The sequence below is a fragment of the Grammomys surdaster genome, unplaced genomic scaffold (genome assembly GCF_004785775.1).
Source record: "Grammomys surdaster isolate TR1022 unplaced genomic scaffold, NIH_TR_1.0 126198, whole genome shotgun sequence".
Classification (NCBI taxonomy): Eukaryota; Metazoa; Chordata; class Mammalia; order Rodentia; family Muridae; genus Grammomys; species Grammomys surdaster.
This window is the reverse complement of record NW_021621003.1, coordinates 4362105-4376779: the sequence shown is the minus strand read 5'-3', so window position 1 is coordinate 4376779 and position 14675 is coordinate 4362105. Positions and strand designations below refer to the sequence as shown.

At 42.3% G+C, this 14675-nt stretch overlaps 1 pseudogene; it reads left to right on the top strand.

Annotated features, from left to right (window-relative positions):
- The window catches only part of LOC114613255, a 33112-nt pseudogene extending 21113 nt beyond the window's left edge, over nucleotides 1-11999 (top strand).
- The last annotated feature ends 2676 nt before the right edge of the window (nucleotides 12000-14675 follow it).

Below are 14675 nucleotides of genomic sequence, written 5' to 3'. Positions count from 1 at the left end.
ACAGTAACTGCTATAGAACCTTTTCCTTCTTAATTGTAAAGTAAACAGCTCCCTTTTCAAATTATTAAGGAAATAAAAATATAAGGCTTTCTCAACTGATTTGTGAAAAGCCAAGGAATCAAGAAAGAATAAAAACAAAAGCAAGGCAGAAACCTATCACGTTTTCCAACAAATATATTTGAAATGGTACTTGAAATCTAAAACTCTTCAGAGACATTGCTATATTCACACACAAAGATGATATTGTAAGTAGACACTGCAAGTATATTAGGTGACACCATTATTTGATCAAAGAGTCATTAGTTGCTTATGAATACTTGGAGGTAGATCACAACAGGGTGAAACAGTTATAGTTTACTTCAGGATTCTAACATATAAGCACCAGTGCACAGTGGTTGAATAATCATATGTCAAGGTGTCAAATAAGAATGTAAATCCAGATTAGGAAGTAATAAGCACCGTCATATTACACAGAACTTCATTTGTGCCTCTTCTTGAGCTCCAACACATGGGTCAAGGTGGGTAGATGCCTATTCAAGTTAGATTTTGTCTGGCACTCACTGCAGCTGGTGTCTTATGGAATTCAGAGGGAGGGCTCCACTTCTGCTGGAGTCTCAGATGCCCCTGGATGTACACAGAGGCAGGACCTTGATAGGAGCTCTGGTTCCAACTACCTTGAAAACTTTGAGTTTGTCCTTTGAGTTAAATCTTTCTTCTTCCTGCCATGTTATTGGACTTTTTCATGATCTTAGTGGGCACTTTTGGCAGTTAATGACTAATATTTAGTGTATTTCCTCTTCCTCCTCTTCTTCCTTCTTTCTTAATGTTTCTCCCCCAGCCCCGTGTGTGTGTGTGTGTGTGTGTGTGTGTGTGTGTGTGTGTGTAGGTAGACTAGAAGTCAACTTCAGCACCATTCCTCAGGTGCCATCCATCTATGGTTTCACATTGTCTCTGGGATCTTACTATCTAGGCTAGGTGAGCGAGCTAGTGAGCCCAAGGGATCTGCCTGTTTCTGTCTCCCTAACTCAGGGATTATAACTGTAGTAACATTTGCCTTTTAAAGTGAGTTCTGGAGATAGAACTTAGGTCTTCATGCTTGTGTGGTTTTTCTGACTGAGCTGCCATCCTAGGCTTCCCCCTATCCCCCCAGAGGAAAACTGACCTATCTTTGCATGCCATGTTAGGTCACAGAACACTCAATAATTACCCCATGGATATGTGGCCATGGTTGTGGTCAAGGAGCCCCTCTGCCATTTTTCTGCGTTAAAGGAAGGACAGCACTCACTCAGCAGAGAGGATTGGGCTCTCCAAATGACAGATGCAGTGTTGCAGAAAGACAGTCCTATTTCTCAGAGAGGAAAGTCCATCTTTGCAACAGAAAACCATTGTCAAAAAGTCTCAGTTGAAAGCTATAAGGAATTTTGTTGGAGATCTGTAAAATAATTTGAGTTGAAGATGGCCTTGGTTGTGCATGTGTTATTGACATCAGATTTAGACCTCTGTTTTCTGTGCAGAAATCCTGTGAGGGAAATCAGGGTCAATTAGCTTTCACTATGTTAAGAATGTGGAATGTTGAATGGGAAAGAAATCAGAGCAAAGAAACTCTTGCATCTTAGGGAAGATAAGATCATTTGTTCTGGGATACTGTGATGACTAAATGAAGTAACCTGACAGACGATCAAGAAGATATGCTGGTGGCCGTTCTACCTAGTGGGATCAAAGTTCCTGAGTGGCTTGGATTTCTGTGGTCATTGTTTTACCCAGTTAACATCTTTTTTTGGTTTTTTTTTTTTTTGACATGAAAATGTCTCTTATCACCGAGACATAAAGAAAGATGTCCAATATACAAAGGAAGGCTGAACATTTCTAAAACCTTTAGGGTTTTAGATGCTTTGACTTTACTGCTGGAAGTTTCCACCAGGTATTAAGTAATAACACCTCAGGAAGATATTTTAAGCACAGGCAATAAATGACCTTTTGAGTTCAACTAGGATTCAATGTACTAGTTGTATGTGGCATTGTAGAATGTAACATACTACAATCATAGTTTGTTTTATGAGAGGTTTTTCTGTGTAGCCCCAGCTGTCCTGGAACTCTCTATGTAGACCAGGCTGGCCTCTAGCTCAGAGATCTGTCTCCTCCTACCAAGTGCTGGGATTAAAGACATGTGCCACCACCATCTGGCTCTACATTTAAAATTTTAAATAAAGAGATCAAGTGGACATAAGTCAACTCACATTTTATTTTGAAATTACAAAATTCATAATATTATTCAGCCATTAAAGAGTATGAGTAGTAACTTCTGTTTATTCACAGGGGAAAACCCATGAAGTACTGAAGCTTAATATCACGATCCAGGACAGTTTTATAGCATGTTGTCATATTTGTACAATCATGCTTTAGGATTGACCACAAGACATTATTAGTGCATAGAAAAATCAGAAAAAAAATCCCACAATATTCATTATTTTCAGTTCCCTCTGGAGCTTTATGGGAATTTCTATTTAGTATGGAAATACTTTGGCATGGTTAAAACGTTTACAATGAGAAAGATTCACTTTTAAGATTATAAAAGCAAATTTGAAAGTGGCTGAAAACATTCAAAAGTTGAAATGAAGCAAATCTTGAGTTGGTCCAGTGATTAAGTAGACCTACCATATGACCCAGCTGTACCACTCTTGGCACGTGCCCCAAAGACGGTCTACTCCATAGATTGGTCCTCAGCCATGCTCATTAACTTTCTATTTACAAAAACTAGACAATGCAAACAACCCGAATATCCTCCAACTGATGAATGGAAAATGAAAATGTGGTGCATACACACCTGACCAGGTGTAAAGAGAACTGACGCATGAGGCTTGCAAGTAAGTGAGTGGAAGTAGGAAGATTATACTGAGAAAGGAAACATGGGGCCAGAAAGACGAACACCACATGTTCTCTCATTTGTAGTTCCTAGCTCTGAATCTCTAGATGTGAGGATATAATCTGGAATAACCCCCAGAAACCAGCAATGTACAGAGGAACTGTGGAAGGGGTGGGGGTAGGGCAGGAAGGAGCTGTAGAGAGGAGACTGGAAGGAAAAATGTGCTATGCATGGGGAACCAGGAGAAAATGGGGGGGGCGGGGCTCTAACTAAAGAGTAGGGAGGAGGAGCAAAGCAAAGAGACAGGGAAGGAGAAGGAATAAATTACACTAAGGTTCCAGGAACTGATCTGACTGAGGCGGGGAGGGAATAAGGAAATGACAGACACAGGTATACAAAATGCCTAGAATCTAGGCTAGGCTCTCTGATGGAGAAATTGCAACTTCTTCCCAAGTTCAGTGTATTTGTTTATTATATACAGTTGAGCAGGGAGCTGAAGTTATTGCATACAGCTAAACAAGGAGCTGGAGTTTGTATATGCAGCAGAACTAGGAGGCAGGATTGGCTAATCTGAGTAGGAGCTGTCTCTGTAGGGGAGCAGGCTTCAGGTTGTAAACATCTGGGGTGGGAGTGGATAAAGCTATGGCGGACATTTGCTGCAGACTGTCAACATTTCTAGTCAGGCCAGAGGAAGGATTTGCTGTCCCTCTGATCGTCACCCAGGAAGGCTTTGCCACTCCCCTGGGGCTGAAGCATTGGTTCTTGGCATGGCTGTGATCATGGCAACAATGCACATCCACTCAGGATTTCACTCACTCCACTAAGGATGTTTTACAAAAACATAAAGAATCATATTATTTTATGGTTACTTGAAATGCATTACACACACACACACACACACACACACACACACACACACACACACACAGAGTATATTCACTTGAGGTGATACTGTTCCCCACAAGAGATTTTGTTCCCTAACAAAATCCCTAGTACCAGGCATAAGAAACTTCCTTTTAAAAGTTGTTGCTCAGAGGTGAAGTAAAAATTTCTGGTTTCTTTGGAGACTCAGTTGTGTCACATGATATTGTTCTAAAAACTGCCTTAGAAGAGGATTTTTTTTGCTGAAGCACATACATAGGAGGATGTTTTGCTAAAAAAAGGCATGTGGTATTTTTCTAAAAGCAGCCTAAAAAAAGAACATGTAATGTTTTACTGGAGCAGATGGGGAAACATGTGATGTTTTAAAAAAGGATATAAATATAACCCAACAGATAGTGGACGATGCTGTGTGGTATTGGTTCACCTTACCATTCGTTGCTGGTCATCGTTTGTTGTGACTTCATAAAAACCAAGCAACCAACCAACCAACCAACCAACCAACGAACCAAATGCACCAAAGTACTTCTGGTGGTATTCTAGTGGCTTCTTGCTGCTTCTGTAAACTCAGGCCAGTTGGCAGAGGCTCAGGGTTTCTTCTAGATTCAACTGGTGTTGTTGATTGGTAAATGGTGTTCACAAGTGGATCAAGCTGCTGCTGCTCCTGATTTGTGTAAACTAAAGTGCTAACATTCTGACAACACAGATTGAATTCGCTCCAAAAACTATTTCTAAACATGTCCACATCCTCTTTTGCCCTATTAACCTTTCCTTTTTACTACATCTGGTGGATAGTGGGCTAGAAGGGAGGTTAATACATTTAAAAACTCTTATTAAAAGTCAGGTTTAAAAAAATATAAGCCTACACAGAGGCGTCTAAGAGATCCTTCAAATAATGTCATTTGTCTTGATTATCTATCAAAATTTGAAGCTAAATATCAATTGCTAAAGACACAACACATTTTGGACGCAAAACTTGGAGGAATCTAGCAGCAGTCAACTTGGGAACCTTCCTCTGATGCTATGCAAGCTGTCAAGGGAGAAAAGTAGTCAATAGTCTTACAGTTGTGGAAGCCTATGACCCATGACCAGCATAGTGAAATATTCCCAAAGGTGCAATAGTGGTATTTGCATGGTGTATCCAATGGCTGTATAATTGGATTTAAGGCTCATTAAATATGAAAGAATTCATTCCTGGTACTATAAATCTAGCCAATTACCCATGGCTGGTGAGACTGTAGAACCTAGAGGAGAACTCACAACTGCCATTTTCCTAAACTAGTGTAATTTCTAACTCAATTCTAAATACTTATCCTTATACTTACAGACAAGTGTAACTTTCATCCTCTCATCAAAGAAGCTTCTTTTTGCAGCAGATGGAGAACATTACATAAACACATACCTGGCCAAAGTGTAGAGAACAATTGGTTGTGGGTTGCCCAGCCCCCTTATATTTAAGACTCAAGGAACATCACAGAAGATGAGACAGAGAGACCGTAAGAGCCATTGACCAGAATGTCTCCTGTGAGATTATACTTTCTATATTTGGCAGGGAAGCTGCACCCACGAAGTCTCAGAAAGATGGTATGTCTAAACAAGACCCGAACCATGACATCATCACCAATTGACATGACAACCTGGATGGGGGAAATCTCAATTTACCTGATGAAGAGCTACAGGTGATTAATGACTACACAGGGGTGGAGAATCAGTCTTCCCCATGAGCTCCGTAACTGGTTAGCCAATATCAAGTGGTCAGCCCTAAACACATACACATATGAGTTACACTAAACAGACTCAGCAGATTGTATGTATATGTATATGTGTGTGTGTATATATATATATATATATATATATATATATATATATACATATACACATATATGTATATATGTAATAATTAAAGAAAAAGAAGCATTGAATTTGAGGCAGGTAGTCAGACACAATGGAGCTGGAGAATAGAGGGGGACATGCTGTACGTATACTATCATATATGAATTTCTCAAAAAAAATTATAGGGTGATTAAGCACAAACAGAATGCTTTCTTGCTGGTTTACCAAGCAAGACAGCCCTCCTACCCTTTGGTTTAGTGTCTCTCACATTTTGGCTACCTTAGGCAATCGCTACTAGTCATTGCAGGCCTGTTGGAGTCTGTTGCTTTCAGAGGACAGGTGTCCCATCCCATACACTATCACAATGCTCGATCTCTAAGTGTTCTCAGCTCAGCTCTTAAATGCTCCACCCCACCTCAAACAGGTTCCCTTTGACCTCTGGACACCCTTCTTTGAGCTAACCCAGAAACCGACTTTGAAGGATTATAAAGACCCCTTCGCTCCTCATGCACTGGCCACTGCTAGATTGCTGCTGTCTGAAACGTCACCAGTGTGCCTGGAGCTCGCTGTTGTATTTCCTTTAGTGTGGATGAGTATTAACTGCAGATTTGCTTAAGTTCAGTGTTAGCTCCCATGACTTTACTGTAGTGGGAATGGGTTGGGGCCAGGAACCTGCATTTTATTGAGCATCTTGGGGGATTCTGTTCTACCCCAGGGGTTTTATGGAGGTGCTTCAGTACTGCAGTTAGAGAGAGCTCTGGGAGCCATTTAGTGCCAATCAAAGCTCTTTACTTTAATTTGCTTTATGCTTAGGCATTTAGTGGGCTGGAGAGATGGCCCAGCCATTAAAGCATAGGCTCACAACCAAAATATAATTAGGCATTCGGTAAAATTTTAGTTGGGGAATTGGGCCCATCCACATCCACAGAGCCAAGTCTGCCAAATACTCCCACTTGTAACATGAATTGAAAGGCTGCCTCCCCCTCATGATTACAAAAATCAACAAACAAAGAATGCTCTCCCGGGCCCTTCTAGCTGTGGTGTGGATGTCTTTTGTTACATTAGAAAATATATATAGAAATATTTTTGTGTGTTTTAGAGATAAGTTAATTATATCTAATATGTACTTTAATTATCTTAATTCTTACCCTACTCATGTTACCAATATTTTGATGTATTTATTGAATGGTCTGTTTGCACAGATTGAAAGAAAGTGAAGTCTGTTATTGAATAAGTGTGTGTCTATGAGAGTCTGTTTCTGTGTGTCATTCCATTGGGATAGCTGCTAGTCTTTTCTCATTCCTCTTTAATTCTATATTTATATCATAATTCATTATCTGAAAGATTGTCTTTCTTCATTCTGAATATTCTTTCATATGTTGACTTTTAAGTCTCAAAGAAAATTTTTGCTTGGTTCTGGAAAACTCTTTCCAAAACAATCTGATTAAGGAAGAGATGATGACATCTTGCCATTTTGTATCTGGTGTACAGGAGCAGAGCACGCTTCTCTCTGTCCTCCTCCCTGGTGAATTTTCATGGTCTCTCTGCAGAGTCCCTTCATTTCTGATCAAGGTTTTGGTAGGAAAGATCCACAGATGTGTGGTAGAGCAGCAGGTTGGCTTCAGAGTTTGGGTTAGATGCTTTATCATGTATCTCAGCTGCTTGTCTGTAACATTAATAGCACCTAGCTCACAGGTTAACTATGGATGAATGAATCACCATGCACAGAGCACCCAGAATATTCTTGGCCTGCATTCAAGTATGTAAGTATGTTACACGCTTGAAGGTAAACCCCCTTTTCCTCAGAAATAACTCTTTATCAGTTTACACAAACCATCATTCACATTTATAGTTTCATAACTTTTAGTAAGCTTAATAATTTTATAGTACTTATGTTTATACAACATAAGTGGAAACTCTGAAATGAGAAACACGTTATGGCCGGGTGGGTAAAAGAATGTATACAGTCACTGAATAATAGATGCTTCAAATGGCTGAGACTAGGTTCCAGAGACCTGACAATTTGCTGGCAGAGTCAAAGCAGAAGAACTGCTGAGGATGTAACAGCAGAGTGTATAGAAAACCAAATTCTCAGCATCTCACCAGGCAGAGGCCACCTTTAATGGGGACAGGGCCTGTTTAGCTCAGAGGCTGCGACTGTGCATGCAGATTATTGGCCTCTGGTGCTACTGGTATCTTAGAATTCAACTCAACTGAAGCAGATGCCCTATAGTTAGACTCTAGGGAATCAATCCCCTTCTGCCTTCACTCACTCCTTTAGGTCAGTGATCAGTATCACACACCACAGTATAGTCTTCATTTTGAAGTTTTAACTCAGTGGATTTTGAACCAGTCACCATTGCGTGCCATCTTGTTTACCATTGTGTTCAGGTTCTTTAGCCAAATTCTAGCACATATTAGAGTTCAGTACATTCCCCAGTGAATGAAGTAGACTCCTGGCCTGTGCACAGTGCCAGTTGGGAGCCTTTTGAAGAGATGCAGTCTACTTAGAACTGGAAACTGTATGATCTCTGTCCCTGCCACCTGACAAGGAAGAGTTGGAATCTTGTCAATGATTCTCAGCCCTGATTGCATGTTAATTCTATGGTGCTTAAGTTCACAGTGCTATACATATTATAAAGCCTCACATACCTCTCTAGAGCCCAGGGTCACTGCAGCACTGTTGTTCCCAGGGTCACTGCAGCACTGTTGTTCCCACCTGGCAGTCCTATCACGTGTCCCCTCTAAGATCCACTGGGCCACATCTGTGACAACACGCACATCAAAAGGAGGCAGAAGAAAAATCAAACTCTCTAGCCTTTGGAAATTGTCTTGGCATCTTGGGAGAGAGCAAGCACTCATATCCGTTCTGATAGGCCCTGAGAGAATCATATCACTGGCTCCTATGTGGTTTCTTGTTAAAGGTTGGGGCTTAACACAAACCCTCCAACCCAAAAGCTCTTTTCTCACCACTGTGGCCGCCTCCAACTGTGCTTCTGTTTCTTTGTCCCTTCACACAAACAGGTCTCAAATAAGATCTCTGAGTTTTCTTCTTTTCAACACAAGGTGCTGGCAAAAGTGAGTATTCATGTGCAGGAGAATGAAATTGGATCTATGTCTCTCACCCTTCAAAAAAATTAATTCCAACCAGCTCAGAGACCTTAATTTAAAACCGGAGACACCGAAACCGCTAAAGGAAAACATGAGGAAACACTTGACATAGGTATAGACAACAGATTTTTGACCAGAACTCCAACAGCGCCAGCCCGGAGACCTGACAGTGGGCCTCTATGAAACATAAAAGGCTTTGCACGACAGAAGATACTGTCAACAGAATAACCAGGACAGCTCACAGAGAGGGAGATACTCTCTAACAGCCATGCTTCAGACAGGGGCTTAGTGTCTAGAGGGCATGAAGAACTACAAAAAGTAAATAGTCACCTCATTAAATAAGAATCAATGCTGCCAACCAACAAATGGGCCAACGATCTGAACAAATAGCTCTCAAAAGAAAGACAAATGTCCAGCTAATGTTTATAAAGGATTCCTTATAAATCCTTATCCTAGCCATCAGAAATGAAAGTTAAGTGTTACTTTGAGAGTCCATCTCACCGGATGAGAATGGCTGCCATCGAGAAGGCAAAGGAGCTGAAGATGTGGGAAAAAGGAAGCCTTCTTTGCTTCTAGTAGGAATGTAAACTTGTGTAGCCACACTGGGAATCAGTGGGCAGGTGTCTCAAAAAATTAAAAATAAAAGCAACATATGATGCAGCTCTATCACTCCTGGATACAACAGGACAAATTCTACAGGGCACGGCAGAGGCATCTGCACAGCCTCACTGCACAGCCACACTGCACGGCCTCACTGCACGGCCTCACTGCACAGCCTCACTGCACGGCCTCACTGCACTTCTCAGAATAGCTAGGAAATGGTATGAACGCCATGGAAAAGAAAAATGTGACTCACGGTGTGTGGGATGTAAAACCGTGCCAGGAAGTTTGGTAAGGTAGAGCAGGTCTAGACTCAGTGAGCACACACCTGAGGCTTAGGTGACTCCCCGGGCCCTGACAAACGCCTGACTTGGCACACACATGCGATGCTTCTCACATAAAAGAGACATGACCTGTGCTTGTGTAGGCTCAAAACAGAATTCTCCATGCTAATGAGGTACCTAGAGGATGGGAGGGTGTAGCCAATAAGCTTTCCATCCTAGACATTCCTCCCTGCAAAAGGTATTTAATCCCAGGCCCACCCTGAGAAGTAGGGTATGGTTTTATGGATCCACCTTCCGCCATGACAATAAACAATTCAGAACCAAGGACTGTCTCTTTCATCTAGATCTAGTGTGCAGAGACAAGAGCCTAATCTCCAGAAGGAGGCCTGTCTGCACTCCCAGCTTCACAGCCACCAAGCCTGTGCTCTGTCAAGCCAAGGACAATCACTGTGGGACTAGCTGGAGCTACTCTCCTCTCCCTTCCTTTGGGCTAGACCCAGCTGGTGAGCCCCCACTTTGTTCTCAGCTCTTCCGCGACTTCAGCGTTGCCTGGATGTCCAAGAACCTGAGAACCTCACAGCCCTAGCCTTATCGCAGGCCTGCTTTCCCACATCTCAGCCTCCTTAAGTGGCCGTGCCCTGTGGCAGAGCAGATTTGGGACCCACAACCCTACAACGGTGTACAATGGAACTTTATTCAGCAGCAAGTAAAAATGAAGTTACAAAATTCGCATGAAGATAGGTAGAACTAGAAACCTATATTAAATACTGCAGTGGAGGCTCAGAAGCACAAAAGCTATATATATATTTTTCTAATACGGGATCACAGCTCCTGATTATTCAATATGTGTAGCCAGGTAGAAGTGAATATCGGTAAAGCCAACAAACTGCAAGGAGCCCACGAGAATGAACACAAAGGAAGCTTTAAGCAACCAGCGTGGGGGAGACGATAGCTCAAAATGCAAAGGGGTGACTGGGGCCAAAGGGTGCAGAGGCCAAGCTGGTCAGGGTGGTGAGGGAGAGGAGCTAAAGTGTGTGTGAAAGTCCCGCTGGAAACCTGTTACTCTGGAAGCAGACCTTGAAAGGGATTTAAAGAAGCCACCGATCTCGATCTCGTTTCCCTTTTCCGCTGTGAGCCCCCTTTACCCTGGCTTCTGTCCTTGCGCTAGTCAGAAACAGTAGGTACAGCACCACCGAAGGCTGTCACAGCAGACGTTCAGAATCCTCTAACTGTTCCCGCTCTTCTCTCTTACAGTTTTCTTGTTTTGGAGATGGCTGAGGGCAGGGCTGCCCCTTTAACTCAGGACTGACCCTTTGACAGGGCTGCCCCTTTAATTAAGGACTGCCCTTTTATATTTTTGTTGCTTTCAGCTGTATTTCCCCTCATCTGAGTATGGAATGTTGGAAGCTTTAGAGTGCTACTCTTAACTTTGGTCTGGTGATTTTTTTTTTTTTTTTTTTTAAGAAACCGAAGCTAAACACCTTAGCAGTTCTCAACTTTAAGAGTCTTGTACACATTTTCAAACCGAAATCAAAATTTTTCCAAGCAAATGGTGTTAATCCTTGAGGACTTGTACCTAATCAATTATGGCAAGTGGAGGTTACTCATTTCTGATTTTGGAAAATTAAAATATGTACATGTTTTCTGCCTTGCTTGCCTGCAGACTCGCCGCCAGGGCCTTGTAATCCGAGGGCAGAGGAAAGGCGCTGGTTCTGTGTTTCATGTACATGTGAAACACGTAAGGGCACTGCGCGCCTGCATGCTGTGGACTTCGAGGAGGGACACGGCTATATTAAAGGCATAGAAAAAGACATCATTCATGACCCTGGCCGAGGTATTCCCCTCTCAAAAGTTGTCTTTCCTCATCCCTACCGATTCAAGAAGTGGACGGAGCTGTTCATCGCAGCAGAGAGAATCCACACTGGACAGTTTGTGTACTGCGGCAAGAAAGCTCAGCTGAGTATCGGCAATGTTTTGTCCGTGGGCACCATTCCTGAGGGTACTATCGTGTGTTGTGTGGAGGAGAAGCCTGGGGACAGGGTCAAGTGGCACGAGCTTCCGGGAACTACTCCACAGTCATCTCTCACAACCCAGAGACCAAGAAGACCCGAGTGAAGCTGCCTTCAGGGTCCAAGAAAGTCATTTCCTCTCTCAACAGAGCTGTTGTTGGCGTCGTGGCCAGTGGGGGCGGAATCAACAAGCCTGTCTTAAAGGCTGGCCGTGCCTACCACAAGTACAAGGCAAAGAGGAAGAAGCTGCTGGCCACATGTGTGGGGTGTGGCCATGAATCCTGTGGAACATCCCTTTGGTGGTGGTAACCACCAGCACATTGGCAAACCCTCCACTATCCGAAGATAGCTGGGTGCAAAGTGGGTCTCACTGTTGCCCGCCAGACTGGTCGGCTTTGTGGGACCAAAACTGTGCAGTAGAAGGAGAACTAGAATTCAGGAACTAATAAAGTATGTCCTTTGGTTAATAAAAAAAAAAGTACATGTGACTTGACACCTTTTTAGACTTTCTAGTTGCAACTGCTTTAACAGGAGAAGCAACTAAAAGTGTAGTTAGTCATTGCCTACATTATTTTTCTATGCTGATATGCTATGATATGTTCCATATCAGATTAAGATAGATAATGGAACTGGCTATTGCAGTCAGACATTTGAGATGTTTTGTTGACAGTTTAATATTCCCCACTGGGCAATGTTACTGGGATTCCTTATAGTCCTCAAGGACAACATATTGTGAAACAAGTATTGTGGAACTTTAAAATAATATCTTCATAACTCTCTGGGAGTGTGGGAGGAGTCGCTACTGGTGCTTCTGCCCTGGTTTTGCAAGGAACTCTAAAAAATTGGCTTTTAAAACCAAAAGAGAGGGAGTTATACTCTCCAAGGTCATCGAAAGCACACCTTGCTGTTGTCTTATTTGTTTAAAATTTTTTTTGCAAACCGATGCTAAAGGTCAGTCTGCAGTGGATTGCCACTGGCATCCAGTCACTTCCAGCTCATTTGCCAGGATGGATGACTCCACCTAGGGCCTATTGTAGCAAGGTCTATTGTGGTAAACAAGGTCTTTCCGACCTGTTCAAGGCTAGGGGAGGGCACACAAAAAGATCTATCATTAACCACTATTCGAAACACTGAATGCTGAAAAATTTTGTTATATGTATATTTTTTCTTAATAAACTGTACCTAAAACTATGGCATAGGATAGTACTATGTGAACTTATGTATGAAAAAGTCATTTCCATCGCAAATGGTGGTCTGTTTACAATGTCAAGATTGATATAGTTTCATACTGTCAAAAATGCTGATAAAGGGGTTGGAGAGATGCCCCAGTGCTTAGTACTGCCATTCTTACAGATGATCTGAGTTCTGCTCCCAAGTCAGGTGGATCAGGCTCACAACCTGTAACTCCAGCTTCTAGGTGGGGTGGGGGACCTCAAAAACCTGACTCTTTCTAGACCATGAGCCAAAATAAGTTCCTTCTGCATTATGTTACTCCTCTGAGGTATTTGGTCTCAATGATTTAAACCTAATTTACTCACTGTCTTTGGCAAAGATATTTCCAGAGAAAAACTATTAAAAACCTTACTACATGTCTGTACATGATGACTATTTCAACAAATTTTGATAAGAAATACTAATTTTGAAATTTAATGAAACAAAATTTAACCTCTCCCCAAATAATCTCCCTTTTTCCTTCTTGGCATACTTAAATTATAAAAATCACCCTCAATTATTACTAGGTTTTGAATCCCATTAACAGATAATTGTGAGAAAGTTTTCTCTCTGGAATAGAAGTATCCATGTTCCATCCCAGACTGTGCTATTTGGCCCGTGGTGCCTAAGGCATTCGTTACCTAGTTTTATACAGGGAAGTTTGCTGACTCCTCGATGACTCCAACATAACTTTTTCCATGCACAACTCCATTTCCAGGCCATATGTTACTGGACGTTTGACTGCTTCTTCAGCTGCTCTGGCCTCTTTTTCTCTTTCTCAAATACATTACAGGGTCCCCCAACCCCACCCGCCACGGGACTCCAGTACCGGCTGCATCTTATCCCCAGAACACTTAAAAGTTCATTGTCTGCCTCATTGCTGTGACCTAGACAAAAATGATCTCAGGGAGCAAAGGTTTATTTTAATTCTTAGTTGAAGATGGAGTCCCTTACTTTTCTATTGATGTGATTAAATACCACAGTCAAAGCAACTTACAGAAGGAAGGATTCACTTTCTTTATGGTTCTAAAGGCATGCTTAAGGTTCTATCACAGCAGAACAGAGGCATGGTGTCTATGGCAAGAAGATGAGGGAAGCCTCACATCTTGAACTGCAAGAGTGAGCCAGAGAAAGGCAACTTAATGCAGAAGAACTTACTTGGCTCATGGCCTCAAAAGGATCAGGCCATGTAGCTCAGCCCTGAGCACTAGGAGAAAACATTATGGCAGTAGGAACATGTGGCAGAGTGTGTGTTTACCTGTGTCAGACAGGAAGCAGAGAGAAAGGGGTGGACAGAGGGCAGGAAGAAGACTCCCTAAGAACCACTACCAATGATAGACTTCCTCCAGCAAGGCCACACCTCCTCAACCTCCCCACACAGTGTCAGCAACTGTAGACCAAGTGTTGAAATGCCAGAGCTTGTGGGGAGCAGTCTTACTCCAACCACTGAATCCATCATGATGCCTCCAGAAGGCACAGTGGGAGGAATGCAAGGCTGCTGGTCACGTTGTGTCTGTGTCTGTCTAAGAGTAGTCCTCTGAGTCTGAGTCTTCCAGTTTGACTATTCTCTGGTAATGCTCTTTGTGGTTTTTAGTTTACACAGTCTAGCTAGTAAGCAGAGCAAAAGAATCTTCTGTTTACTGATTCTGAGAGGTCCGGACACTTACAAATGTAGTTACACTTATTGTCTACCAACACTGGGTTGCAGAAACTTTATTCTTGCTCGCTCTTCAAAGTAAAGCAAGTCAGAGTAAATATTTTCCTCATGAATGAGGACCAGTTTAATCCTTAGTAACATTGGTACTACCAAGAAATTACTAGAAATTCAGAATCTTGCCCAAGACCTAATTCCTACCCTGAGGTGAACTGTGTGCCACACTCAGG